The 15,213-nt window shown below is 44.9% G+C and overlaps 1 protein-coding gene across 2 annotated transcripts in view; it reads right to left on the bottom strand.

The window, feature by feature from the left end:
* The window catches only part of tspan9a (tetraspanin 9a), a 159,470-nt gene extending 148,447 nt beyond the window's left edge, over positions 1 to 11,023 (bottom strand). For both annotated transcript variants that reach the window (XM_062390138.1, XM_062390140.1), the window contains exon 1: positions 10,754 to 11,023. The gene's annotated coding sequence lies outside the window, so the exon portion shown is untranslated. The remainder of the gene's footprint in view (positions 1 to 10,753) is intronic.
* Between the last annotated feature and the right edge of the window lie 4,190 nt (positions 11,024 to 15,213).

The raw sequence follows: 15,213 nt of genomic DNA, 5'->3' as shown, positions 1-15,213 counted from the left end.
CGCGCCTGTCTGTCATGGAGCCAATTTGTTCCACTGGCGAATCCCAGGATTCTTAAACACAGCGAGAGCCGAGCATCAGTCTGGATTCTTGATATGATAACAGCCTCTATAAGCGTTACATATCCACATTATGAGTTATAATGATATATTTTCCAAAGAGATATAGGATGGGACAATAAATAAATAAATATAGTTTGATGATGCATCATGGCAGTTTCTCTCCTCTCCACTAAACCCTGCTCCCTCTCTTTCTCTCTCTCTCAAATCTGTCCCACTCATTCTCTCTACACTTTTAGAGATTTGGACGTAATATGGGTCATTTCCTCTCTGTATTTTGTCATTTACATGTTGATATGAGATGTTCTCTTTACATTGATTATCATGTTGGGCTCTTTGCATAGATCTGGAGGAGAATTCTCTGTTTTAAAGATAGATTTGGTGTGAAACGGAGAGAGAGAGAATGAGGGAAGACATGCAGCAAAGTGTCAGGTGGGAACAGAGGATGTCAATTCACTGTTTGCATGTATTTTTAAATGTACGTTATGTATTTTAAACGTTTTCATATTGGCCTGTTGTTTTTGTTTTGTGAAATTTTTTAGTTTTTGCACAGCTGTGCTTTGTTCAGCATGAAACACTGATCCTCTGTTTCATTTTGATCACAATCTATGTTTGGAGAAGTGCTTTCTACATCTCACAAGTGGCTTTAAAGTTAAAACTGAACTTTCGGCCCATTTCGTATTAAATAATAAATATATTGTGAATCATCGCTCTGCGTTTAAGTACCAGGATGTGACTTTAGATCAATCTGTTCACAATTCCACTTTCTGGGGATAAATCTCATTAACACAATACAAGATGTTTAACTCACAACAGTGTCCCTCCACATTAAAGCGACACTGAGACACTAACATGGAGACAGAGTCATCACACATGGGCCGTATCAGTCACAGCCTGCACCAGCCTGGAGCTGCACTCACAAACAAAGGACATCAGATCGCAGAGTGTAGAGGAAGAGACACTTTGAGAGAAGAGCCTCAGAAATGTCAGAGGTGCGTGACCTGATGAGACCTCGGTTTCTCTTCTCGCTGAAGGATTCTCACCTCGACCTCATCCGGTTTCAAACCTATTGTTCTATTTGCAGTTTTCAACGTCAGCCTGGAAACTGCTTCCTCTACGAGCGAGCTTCTTCACCGTCCATTCATTTAAACTGCCCCTCTGACCCTGGGTCAGAGGGGAAAGAGGGGCCGAGAGGCAGAGAGGCAGAGAGGCAGAGGGGCAGAGGGGCAGAGAGGCAGAGAGGCGGAGGGGCAGAGGGGCAGAGGGGCAGAGGGGCAGTGAGGCAGAGGGCCAGAGGGGCAGAGGGGCAGAGGGGCAGAGGGGCAGAGAGGCAGAGAGGCAGAGAGGCAGTGAGGCAGAGGGCCAGAGGGGCAGAGGGGCAGAGGGGCAGAGGGGCAGAGGGGCAGAGGGGCAGAGGGGCAGAGAGACTGAGGAGCAGAGAGGCAGAGAGGCAGAGAGGCAGAGCGGCAGAGAGGCAGAGCGGCAGAGGGGCAGAGAGGCAGTGAGGCAGAGGGGCAGAGGGACTGAGGAGCAGAGAGGCAGAGAGGCAGAGGGGCAGAGAGGCAGAGAGGCAGAGAGGCAGTGAGGCAGAGGGCCAGAGGGGCAGAGGGGCAGAGGGGCAGAGGGGCAGAGGGGCAGAGAGGCAGAGAGACTGAGGAGCAGAGAGGCAGAGAGGCAGAGAGGCAGAGCGGCAGAGAGGCAGAGCGGCAGAGAGGCAGAGAGGCAGAGAGGCAGATGGGCAGAGGGGCAGAGAGGCAGAGCGGCAGAGAGGCAGAGAGGCAGAGAGGCAGAGAGGCAGAGAGGCAGAGGGGCAGAGAGGCAGAGAGGCAGAGAGGCAGAGCGGCAGAGCGGCAGAGAGGCAGAGAGGCAGAGAGGCAGAGAGGCAGAGCGGCAGAGAGGCAGAGAGGCAGAGGGCCGGGGGGCAGAGCGGTCCCCTGTCATCGCCCTGCAGCAGTGTTTAGAGAGAAGGCAAAGCGAGGAGGAGGGAAGAGGTGAAGAGGTCAAGCAGAGTTTGCCTCTTCAGCGAGTATCAAGAGGTTAAATCACACATGCTGTTTCAGTCGTAGTGTTCATAAAAACCTTGGATCTCTGCAGTGGCATCTAAACGCTAGTCCTTCCTCCTGCTGTTGTCACCACTCGTATCCAACTAGTTGCTCAGCTATCGACACATTATTTAATGAAATGATACCGTTTTACTGTGAGAGGACGTTTTGCCGAGTCAACCACTACTTCTTTAGCCTCTCAGGATGACGGAGCTGTTTATAAGAACATTTTAACCTGCTGACAATTCTGAGTGGATCCTTTTCATTCTGCTCAACACGACAGCAGAGCGAGAGCTCGTCACTCTCAAGCATTCGAAGTGCAATCGTCTGTGTTAAATCTGGTTTTGTGTGAGCTCCCCGTTCACGCTTGGCTGAATAATCTCTTTTTACTCCCAACAATATGGAGAAAGTGTTGGTTATTCCGAACAACACTTTGGTTCATTGCCCTCGAGCAGACTCACATCGCTACTTCTCAAAATACATTCTGAGATCTGTGAGCAGACATATGCACTTCCTCATTCCAGCTGTCAGTCGACGTGTGAAGGCTGAAGTGAACACACACAGCAGCAGGGACGGTTTCATGTGATTCTCCTCGAATGAGCGAAGCCACTAAAGAACTGTCACGTGTTTACTTACAGATTAGTCTCAGGTCTAAAGGTGTAAAATACAAATGAGCAAAAACAGATGTTAAACACATTTATCTACTTGACATTCACTTAAATCTTATTTTTAAAGCTCTTTCAAGCAAATCAATGTCTGTGATGGAAAAATCTAAATCTTTTAGCAGTATCAACTACATGCCTCCACCATCCAGGGACTTCTCAGTCTACAAACTTTATTTCCAGACTCACATGAGGTCCCTGTGACCTATGACCTGTGCAATCTTATCAATTAACTTACATGCAAATTGAATTAGTTAATCTGTGAGTCTAAGTGAACATTTGTGCCAAACTGTTCTGGATTCTCTGGTGGTGTTGTTATGGTTAATACGTTTACAAAAAGGGGTTTATGAGGTCACGGTGATCTTGACCTTTGACTTCTAAATTCTCATAAGGTCATCCTTGTGCTCAAGTGAATGTTTGTACCTGATGTAATGAAATTCTCTCTGAGAGTTTATGAGATATCATGTTCACAAGAATGGGATGAACAGACGGATAGAAAACATGAAACATAATGTTTTAATGTCCCACAACAAAAGGCATCTGCCGCCATGGAGGTATGAAAATAGACAATCAGACAATACACTAACTTTTCCATCATTGATGTTTCCAAACTGCCTGTTTGCAAGATCACGTAATTAATGGAACAACTCTCCATTCTTCCTCAATGGAATTCTTCAAGCAACTTTCGTGTAAATATAAATAACACAGCAGGAAATTGGGAAGCCATTGTTTACTGTCCTGAAATAACAGGACGTGAATATGAATATAAACCGAGGTAAATGTCATCAGGGAAATTTATTCATTTCCTGATGGTATTTCCGAGCAGGTCACAACCCGTCAGCTTTAATGACGAGAAGAAAATATCACACCCATCAAAGCTCCACACCGAGCTCTGCTTTTATGTGAAAAGGTGGAGTAAACTGTCATCTCCCATTTGGAGCATCACGATGTCTCCTGTCCCTGAGGTCAGAGGCTGCACAATGTGCACGCTCAGGAGTAACAGACCTGAAGGATGTGTGCTCGCAGCCCTCCACGTGGTGCAGAGACACATGTCACCAAGTGTCAGGCCCCAGATCTTAAGACTGGAGACATTTTAGTTCACTTCCCCAGACTAATTTGTCCTCGGTGTGTAAACAGACTGATTTCAGGAGGAAAAGATGTGATCCCAGATGTCCTCAAGCTCCACTAATAATAGCTGCAAGCAGGTGAGGACACATGTTCCGCTTCCTGACCTGGATACAAAGCAGAGAGAAGGACTGAAAAGCAAATGGCCCATGAAACAGGGGCCTGTATTTTAAAATCGATGTTACAGTGTGTGGCCGGAGTAAATGATGCAGCTCGGCTCCAGATGCTCTGAAATAAATGCGGCCAAATATATTTTATGTCCATCTGGGATCTTTAATGTATCATTAAAGCATTTGGCAGCCAGCGGAGGTGTTGTGCTCGGTGTTCAGTGTTGTTAATATACAGAAGTAATGACAAACGTTTTTTTAACCACATAAAGTTAATCTAGAGCAGCTTTTTTAGCGGTTGTTGATGATATTTGCATCAAAATCAAGTATTGTTTAGTAATCTATTAACGTATTGGGATGCGTGGAGCTTCGACAGGCATTAATGAACAATGTGGTTTCTCTATTTCCCTAAAATAAATAAATGTGTGCTGACGTCCTTTCCATGGCCCAAATTTGATTTAAACCAATGAGTCAGACGTGAACTTCTTGAGTCAGACATGTTTCTCAGCTCTAACGTGGATTCTCTTCATCTTCCAAACAGCTTGATGATATGTTGAGTCAGTCTGATTCATCCTCTTCCCCAAAATACATCACAAATGTAGGTGGGGGGGTTAACATAAGGATTTCCAAACACACTTATAAACAAGTGGACGCCTCCCCTCTCACCGACCTCTTCCCTCGATTCTATAATTCACCACTGACGAAGGGAAGAGCCGGGTTCAGAGCAGCGTGTCGCCGGTGAAGTGGCCAACCAGCATCCAAAGCAGACCGTTTTCAAAGAGGACGGATTTCCACTGCGGGGTCTCAATCGGAGAAGCAGCCGGACTCTGCTGTGACCCACAACGGAGCTTTTGATTAGAGCGCTGGCATGAGGCAGGGGGAGGGCTGGCTCTGCCTCGCCAATGAGTCTCCCTTGTGTCCAATTAATCACAGCCCCGGTTCAGAGCTGGTAATGAATTGGTTCTTTCGGTATCTCTGTTATTGCATCAGCAAGCATTTCGGGGACCAGACACAACAGGACGGGACAATAGAAGACAAGGAAAGACAAAGCTGTGCCAGCAGAACAGAAACTATTGGTTTTAACTCTGTGCTTCACAGCTACTGCTTCATTTAAAGTATAACTCCTCACAGCCTCTGGCTCCGGCTGTTTTCTCTGCTGCGTCGTTTATAGTTTTTCCCTCAACCATTTAAAAAAAAGTTCTTCACATATATGATTAAATCTGTTGCAAAAGGTCTTGCAGCACTAACATATATCAGCAGTTGCTTTCTGTTGCATTAACAGGATCATTCATAGAGCAAAACTAATGCAGCATGGTTGAATTGTTGGTTTTCCAGGACCCATAATGTAAAACCCTTTTAGATGCATTAATACTGTGAAAGTATGGATGCAATGGCACAACTACAGTCACCTCCACAGCCAAAGCACAACCCTGCCCACCCACCCCGGACCCAGAATCAAACTTGTATAAATGCTCTGTGGCCTCCAGAGCCCTGGTGGCTGCAGACACAGAGAAACTTCCCAGTAGGGAGTTCTTTGAGAGCAGAAAAGAAAGTTTTGCATTTGCGTGAAAAGGAACATTTTCCATTAACTTGGCTACTTCAACTCTTTCCAATGGGAAACGACCAACATTTCTGAATTTATCAACAACACAACACCAAGCGGTCACTTCATTGTTAAGCTTGCAATCTAAAAATAATTCTCATTGCACAGAGGAATCGGGAAACTTTGATATATGACGTAACGTAAATTTCAAGGGCTCGGGTTTCTGGAATGATGATATGTGTCATGAGTTACTGTTTTAAAGTATTGTGGGATATTTTTTATTAAACAGCTGTTTCCCCACCTTCACACTTGGTCACACACTATGAAAGTGACAGATGTGTGAGAGGAGGTATAGAGGGAGGCGTGGTTTGATCCAATGTGGTTGACCGTCTGTGGGAGGGAACACAGGTAGCTCTTCCAACGGCAGCCTGTCATTTGAAGGGTCGTTATTCTTTCTCTCTTTTAAATGTATGCTGTGGCCCTTTATTAACGCACATACACGAGAGGACTTTACAAACACAGACAAGTGTGTGGGAACATGTCTGGGATGCTGGGCCCAGCAGAGTGGTAAACAGACTTTAACTCAAAGTGGCTGCTGAGAGTGAAGCAGCTCAGTTTACCAGCCGCCCTAGGAGGACATCTTGTCTTCTATTGGTATTTCTTTGATTAAAATGTTCTGAGACTCATTTGAGCAACTGTCAGTGAGACCTAGTGAGACAGGGTTTGTTTCGTTCTGCACATTAAACGTCTCAGGCTGCAGACGAGCTGATTCATATTGTTGATGGGGGTTGTTGAACGCAGCCTGAAAGCATCACCTGACGAGTTAATGCTCTGTTAGCATTATCCATTACCTCAGTCAAGGAACATGACAGTTAGTGCAGATACGGAATGAACAGAACCGCTGATAAGATCTCCGGCTACAAGCTGATAAGTTCTATGTTCCTCTGTCGAGACTGAAGAACTGAGGTGACAGGACCTTTTTGCTTTCATGGCTTTAAACCTCTGGAAATGTACCTGAGGAATCACTGACTTGAAACGTCACTGTTTTTAAGCTATCTTTTAAAAAGTAATTTTTGCAACAAATTACTTTTACTTTAACTATAATCAAGTCCCATATACAGGCACATAAATTTAATGTAAAACAAAAAAAGTCCGGAAATAAACCCCACCTTTATGAAACTGTATGAAATCCTATTTCTTGTTTTTGTTGAGAAGCTGTTTCAACTCGCTAATCATCTTTAAAGTTGTAATTTGTGGAGTTGCATTAGTTAACATAATGTCTCCCTTTAACATTGTTGCATGAGTTACACTAATAGACTGCGGAACTGACCGTTTCCTGGCTTCCTAACATCAGGATACAGGCCTGAGCAATGACTCATAATGGGTTTGAGGGCTGGTGCTCTGAGGGGGAATGATTCTTTTTACACATTCTATGTACACATGTTAAACAGTGCGTCTCAGAATGACAGAATACAAAATTCCAAAGCAATATCCAAAAACAACAGTATGGAGTCTGCAGCAATATATTTAAACCTGTTCGGTTAAACTCGGACTCTCCTGCACTTTGTCCCCGTTTCCAGGACCATGACATCATCACAGACAAGAAGGAGCCACGTTTCATCCAGTGAGGTTCCACAGTTAAACACTGAAAGCTAATACGTTGCATGAAATAATATATGCCATGATCAAAGACCTGGAGCCATCTCTCACACATAATGGTCAAAATGTTCTGGGGCAGGAAAATGGGACACCCCGCCCTGTCCAGGTCCTGGACCAGCTACAATCACAGACCTTTCAAGACAGAACAAATTTAAGAAGAGTAACAATCGTAAAAAATAAGACCAAGCCGAGTTTAAGAACAATTTTGCAAATAATTGATTTCCAAGCAGCGTTTACAGGATCATAGGCGTGACGTCATTTATAGAAAGATTTGGTTTTGAATCTCTATGAGCGTCCACCCCTGGTCTCTCAGGAACACTAATTCCCACACTGCAGTCCACCGACACAGACAAAAGGCGACTGACGGAGGCGGCGGCCACACGGCGTCAGGAGAGGAAGCTCTGCCTGCTAGAGTCAACAAGTCTGACATTACAAAATCCTGCACGGCACAGGAACAGATCAGTGTGAGAGCAGTGGAGCAGGCCGAGGCCGCCGACACCTCTCCTCCACACACACAGGGAACCAGGCATGTGTGGCACGTACTCCGACATGCCACAGACTGACGTCATGTCGCTGGCACTCAACAGGTTCACCGGATCAGCTCCTCCGCTTTAGAAGGCAGTGATGCATGGAAAGCAAAATGCAAGCTGTTCTCTGTGGGGGGGGGGGGGGAACAAAGGTCTGACTGAAAAATGATTATGACATGTATCCCCCCCCCCCCGCCTCCCTCCTGCTCCTGCTGCACACAGCGATTCAGGCCTGAGTTTGGCAGCAGTGAGAAGAACCTGCTGCACCTTCAGGAGCCCCCCCCCCCGGCTCAGAAATAGACTTGACACCAAACAACCGGCTGTCACTCACACACAGAGGGGTCAGAATATAGGCACAGAATGTTCTGCAGGCTGCGTATAGATGGGAGTTCGATATCTGATCTGAATCCCCTAGAATGCGCAGCTTGAGTCGGCTGCATGGAACAAAGTGGCAGGACTCGCCTGCAGGCCGGAAAGTAGGGCTGGAGTAAAAAGGCACAAGATCTAAAGTCAGAGTGAGACGGGTCAGGGACACAAACGCACAAAGACGGAGACACACACGGCCTCACTCTTCCTGCTGCCCACCGGGCCATGTGATTTAAAAAAAAGGGGGCAAGAGAGAAATAAATGTTGATATAGCAGCACAGCTCAGCCATTGTGAGGCGGTGGCAGAATGAGATCTGCCCAGCACGGACGGTCCGCCCCCCCCCCCCCCCCCCCCCCCCCCCCCCCTCGTCCCACAGAATAGGAACGTTCATGAAGGGATGGAGCACAGAGAGCGAGCTCTATGGTAACGGTGCGGAAAAGAGAGAGAGAGAGAGAGAGAGAGAAAGCTGAGGAAGTAAACATGGAGGCTGACATTGACTCTTTTGTTTACCTACGCAGAGAATCAGCCAGCGAGGGAAAACCTCTGGACACAAAGGTTGTGATTGTTGGTCGTCAGTCGAAGGTCGAAACTCTGATGTCGGTGAATGAACGTTGGTAAAGCAGGGCCGAGAAAACACAATGAGAAGCAGTGGAAGGCTCCAACTCATTTATATAGTGTGCAGGTGGGTGTGGATAGTAGAGATACGGCTGCTGGGAAATAAATCCAACATCTAATCTGATGTAAACGCTCATTAATAAGGAGATTATAAGAGATTTATACGCTTAAGCAGCAGACAATTCCTCATCAGTCGGTTTGTATGTCCAACTCATATCTTGTTGTGTTGCTCTAAGCGGCTTCAAACTGGGTGTGTGTATTACTTGCTCGGGGGAAGTGCAGAGCTGAGTTTGGTGCGATGTATTCAAAACTAAGCAAATGTGAATAAACTGAGTCGAACATGTCTTCTGAAGTTGTCGGCTTCTGGGTCAAACCAAAATCTCCACTGCAGATGAACCAGGTAGGATGAACACAGTTTTCCAACTTCCCTCCGCACCATTTAGGATGTTTAAGAAAAGCTCTGAACACAACCTGCAGCACACAAACAATAAGAAAGTGAAGGTATGTTGTAGAAGTGTTTGAGGAAGACTCACTAATGAGAAGGAGTAATTCTGAAGTGCATCCACACAGGCCCAGAGAACAGCTCATTCAACACAGGATGAGGACAGGCACCGCTATGTGGGAAATGAGGGAGTAAGTGAAATTCCGGTCAGCAGTATAGGTCCAGGGGAATGGGGGGGGGGGGGGTGCTGGATTGGCACTGACCCCGGTGACCATGCCCATGAGGGAGGCTGGAATGTGGGGTCAGCGGGTGAAAGATCTCCCCTCTTCCCCCTATCCCCTCCCCAGACACCAGAATAGACTTGATCCACGACACACCACCGTGGTCAGGAGCTGCTGTTTTCACTTGACTCCAGGATCCAATGAGTGTGTTTCTTTCACAAAATACGTCCCATCTTCGAACTCAACACTTCCCCCAGGGGGTTTAGTGAGGAGTATCCGAGTATCCCACAGGGAGGAGGGCATGTGATAAATCACAAACAGACGGTCACTTCTCAATCCGCGGACAGAGACTTCCCTGTGAGACTCGAGTCGAGCCATAATTTCTCACATCTTTGAAAATTCATCAACGTGCAAACACTTTGCACCTCGAGCACCGGGAGGGGGGGGGGGGGGGGGGGGGGGGGGGGAATCATAGAAGCTGGCAACACTGAGGTCTGAGGTGTCCCCTCCTCGCTGATCAGGATCTCATTCACATTTCCAGACACACTAACACTCAGGATGAAAGGCCCATCTGGGCGACAACAGCCACACACCGACAGTGAATTGTCAGATAATGAGATGAGGAGGTGCGGTGATGAGCTTATTGTCTTGCAGGTGGTGTGTGTGTCCTCCCATCTCCCTCAGCTGCTTCCTCTGGAAACGGAAAAAAAGGGACTCGGGGCTTTTTTAGAGTTTTTGGAATCCTCACATTCCTGCAGCCTCACAAGATCAACTTGTTCCGTGAGGTGCGTGCCAACAAAAGAAATGCACTTGGCATCAAACAGGAGCAGTGGGAGCTTTTTATAGAGAAAAGGAGAGATAAATAAAATGAGGGTCTTTATTTCTGCCACTAATCAAACAGCAGGACAGACAGGGTGAGGATATAAAAATGTTTTATTTTCTAAAGAGCCATTTATCATCTGTTAAGAGCTCACATTCAAAAGCCTGTTGGCATGTGACACCCTCATGATGCCCTGCCAGGAGTAAGAGGTCATCAAATGATATTGATGGAAAGGGAATGGTTTCACCAGGAGCTCATGAGGGTTATTAAAACTCAATCCGGGAGCAATTTACGGTAAAAGCATTTTACAATCCAGGAGTTTAAAAAACCATAAGGTCACTTCAAACCCACTCGTTATGGAGACATCATGTTGTGGTTATTAATTCTTAATTCGAGCGATATTTGAAATCACACAGCTCACGAGATGAGGCGCCCTGGAAGTGACGGTAGAGAGAGAGAGAAAGTTGGATGGCACACAAAAGCAGCGCTGGGGTCGGCGTGACATTTACGCACGAATGTCAACAAACAAAACAACTCAACAAACAACACAAACAGCAGCTTCTCACCTGCTGCCAGTTCTCCCAGTGGAGCCGCTTCACCGCCCAGTCGACAGAGGAGAGGGAACCAGTCACACGCAACTTCAGCGCAACAGCTTCAGAGTTCAAACTTTTTTCCTGTTCCCAGCTGGAACCTGCTGTTTCCTTTATTTATTTATTATTCCGTCCGCACAACAACAAATAAACAAACGCGAGGGATCCGAACAAGGTCTCCGGACAACTCTCTGTGTTCTGTTTGGAACGAGGAGGAAATGGAAGTTTGAGCAGGAGGAAGAGGAAGAAGAGGAGGAAGGAGGGAAAGGGGGTTTGTTACTGACTCCTACCGGCGCGTCACAGCCTCGGACCTTTTATAGGAACATTACCCAGAGCCCGTAAAATCTGAGTTATTATGATGAGTCCCAGGCGTTGAAGTATATTATAATAATTTGGGAGTTGTAGAAAAAATAAAAAAAAAATAAAAGTTTTGGCAGCTAACACCAGGGTAATGTAAATATTATGGAGAAAATGACATTGTTGAGGTAATAAATGAAATGGGAATGGGACCTGTAGAGAATAAATCAAGATGTGTTTATTTGAGTGTGGACTCTATGTTTTATTGTTTTGGGTATTTATTGAGATTTCAAAAAACACTAGACATATCACAAGATTGGTTAAAAAGGAGGAACAGTACCCACACAATACTACTACTATTAATAGAATAAGAAAAAGAACAAGAATAAGAATAAAACTTAATTAGGACCCAGTTACAATGTGTAAGAAGTTGTTATGTCAACTTTGTCTTTCCATTAACAGCTACATCCTCCCAGTGTTTCCAGTAAGTCAATTCAGAAGCCGATGATTTCTACATGGAGGCAGAGGGAGGCTCCTCTCTGACCAACCTCCCCACGATGGCCCACCTTGCCAGCATTTAATGGGATCGAACAACGTGGGACGCTGTGGCTGCTTGGCTGACGTGAATCACCCGTCAGTGATGGATTTGGTATTTTTCCTCTTCCCGATGTCTCTTTTAGTAAAAACAGCCGCTCCAGAAAACACAGAGCTCCTCTGATGACAAGATCATGAAGTGTTCATGTGTCCAAATCAGAAACACACACAGTGTTTAGCCTGATGTGTACAGTGCCTCTGCTGCCATGTGTGTAATTACCAGATTAAAGGGAGCAGAGGAGGTGAAGAGGACATTTGAACACAGCCTCCGAGCCAACATGTTGGACCAAACTTTTCCTTTGGGAGGAACGCTTGGACCGGAGACTAGAAACACACATAAACACAGTCCGCTCAGGCACATTCAGTTCTTTACGAGGATTCAGTGAAAGAGAGGGTATTGGAAAACAAATATATCAGAACAGACAGATGTGGGGAACCAGGCAGCGCTCATGTCCACTGTTTTTCATTTCCATCAATTCAAATCAAATGTTTTCACATGTAACCAGCACCAGAAAACCATGGGCACCAAATACAACTGACTCAGGTTGGACTGATGGAACTGGGCAATGCTCATTTATCATCTGGACATGAAAATATGTCCAGAATATGTGTTATTCTGTTACACTATACATATATTATCTTTTATATATCTATTGTGTCAAAACCATGTATATTCTGTGTACCTCGTGTATATTCTAATGTTTACACGACGTATATTCGGTTCACACTTAATTTATTCTGATTACATTGCAGCTGTTCTGTTTACTCTATATACTCTGTTCACTTTGTACGTCTGTTTGAATTGCATATGCTGTTTTTACAAGGTATATTTTACGTTTACACTGTTACACATATTCTGTTTATGTTTTCATATATTCTATTCACACTGTATATATATTCAGCATAAAATAGATATTCTGCTTACATTGTAAATATTATGATTACGTATATTATTTATATTCCTACATTTTCTTATCATATTGTATGCTGATGTAAATCGAGTCGTATCTCAAGATCAGAAACCAGGTTCTTTGACATGATCTTGTTTTAAATCTTGTGTAAACTTCAGGCGTCCTCTTTAACGACAATCAACTCGTGTTAGTTTTCCATGCAGAGGAGGAGAAGGCCTACTGGGTGTGGAAAACTGAGCTCATCACTCATCGTGAGTGTCTTAGGATCCCCCCCCCACACATACACACACACTCCCCACTGTCATGATTACACTGCGATTAACCGAGTGTTACTGAGAGAAATTTAAAAGACATAATCATTAAAGTGCGCATGCTGCTTTGCTGATGGATGGGATAATTTGAGCAGAAAGGAGACCTGACGTGTTTAAGCTTTGTGTAAAGACAAGGCTCTTAGAAGCTCTTCTCCGAGTGAGCCTTTCACATCGGAGTTCTTTACACTATTGTGTCCAGAGTTCACTTTCCAACAGAGTGAGATGGGAAGAAGAAACGCGGATCTCTTACACGTTACATGTTCTTTGTCCTGAAATCTGCAGCTGGCAAGAGAAACTTTGCATAAAGAAGAGAAACCATCAGGCACTGGTAATTCAAATTGAAAATCAAAGAGACAAAAAGGACAAGTTGATGTTTTGCTAGTTATTATGGAGGATTATTTGGCCTTGGAGCAGCTGGTATAACAGAGAGTTGTTTTTTCTACTCTTCAGTATTGACATTTGGACAGAACCCGGGTGCCTCGTGTAATTCTCAGCTATAATATGACTTACATTTTTTTCTCTCTATATCAACCTTGATATCAATTTGCTTAAAAATATAATTTTGCTCTGAAAATACTGGTAAAGCCCATCTCAGTGCTGAACAGACCACACATGAGTTTTGTATGAGGATAACTTTATTTTAAATCACTTTAAAAAAGAAAATATGATTATACAACAAGAACCAAATGCAATGGAAGGAGAGAGAGAGAGAGTCTGTCTGAGTGCCACCAGCTTATAAAACCTGCAGGTAAAGTTAATCGTCCTTTATCTAAATGTTTTCCTCTGTTTTATGAAGAATCAATGCAGCTTACACACACACATTCAGACAGGCGTCCTCCTCCTGAGTCAGGAAAGACAATTTCCTCCGTTATTCCTCATGAATTCCACCGTGTGTTTCAAGATGCCGTGGATTTCACATTAAGAAGCATCTTAATGTGACATCTAATTTCCACGACAGCTGGGGTCATAATAAGACTCTAATTTGGCCTCTCGTCTCGGCAGCATTAATATCTACAACACGAGGGAGCGGCGCAGGTGGAGTGTCCCGGGTTAATGACTTAATAGCCAGCATGGGACGGAGCTGGAGGAGAGCCAGAGCTGCTCTAATCACACCACGTCCATGATGCTCAGTGAAGCCTGTCGTGCAGATCACTCTCTGCTAGAACAGAGACAAACAGCACAGCATGCTGGGAAAAGGATGGATTCAGGATGTTGGGAAACTTAGTGTATGGCCGCCGTAGATCACACGATGAGTTGTGGTTTCTCCACAAGCATCAGTCGAGTGTCACAGCTCAGTCATCCCTGCAAGCAAGAAACAAGGCAGTGAAACATCTGCAGCAGTTTTAAAGCTCATTCCCGAGTAGCAGGACCACGTGGGGAAACATTCTGAGCAGCAGGAACAGCAGTTGTGAGATATTATCATCAATATAAGGAGGTAGTTAACGTTAAGAGGGACTGAATTTTATCCTCAGAAGCTGTCGATTAGAAAGAGCTTCTCTTCGAAACACCTGGTGAGAGCATGACGGCAGGAGAAGTGCTGCTCGAGCCGGAACCGGCTGAAGCAGCGACTAACCTGAAATCCTCGTGTTATTGTCTCACATCAACTTTCCATTTTCCTGTGGAACAAAGTTCTTGCACTGAAACACACTGAGAGAGTATGAGGATGTTAAATGGAGGACTGAACACTGAACACTGAAGACAAAGTGTTGCTGTGTGTTGCAGTTATACCGAAGAGTTCATCGGCTGATGTCATATCAGACCAATGTTTTGGGGCTTCTGGCTTAGACAGTGTAGAAGTAGAAAAAATACTACTTTATTAGTTGTTTCAGGCCCCGATGACATTTTGTCTCATCTCTATATAAAGCTAATAGTTGACGCCTTTAGGTCAATGTGTTCCACCTCTTTTCCTCTCCACAGGGCCTGTTTGGTTACAGTCTCACATACCTGAATGTGAAGCTAATGTGGAGGTCAAACTTCATCAAAGTTTAACTCTAAACGAAGCCACACTGCGATTTGCCTCAACACAGGAGCCGAACGATTTGTTCCCTTTCTTTCTCTCACAGATTGGAAGTGAACAGGAAGCGAAGGTTCAACACTGAAACATTTGTGTGTATGTATGTGTTTGTGTGCGTCACTAGGACGTTAACCTGCAGGCAACCACAGCCTGTGATTGGTCCAACTAGAGATGGAAACCAGAGAACTTCCAGACCCAAAAAACTTTTCTCTCATTTACAGATTCATTCACAAATCACAGAATTACAAACTCCTGACTTTTACATCACTTACGAGTTTGAGCAGATCACAGGAAGTAATTCCACAAACA

Source organism: Platichthys flesus, chromosome 6 (genome assembly GCF_949316205.1).
Source record: "Platichthys flesus chromosome 6, fPlaFle2.1, whole genome shotgun sequence".
Lineage (NCBI taxonomy): Eukaryota > Metazoa > Chordata > Actinopteri > Pleuronectiformes > Pleuronectidae > Platichthys > Platichthys flesus.
Note: the sequence above shows the minus strand (reverse complement) of the source record. Positions and strands in the feature narration are given on the sequence as shown.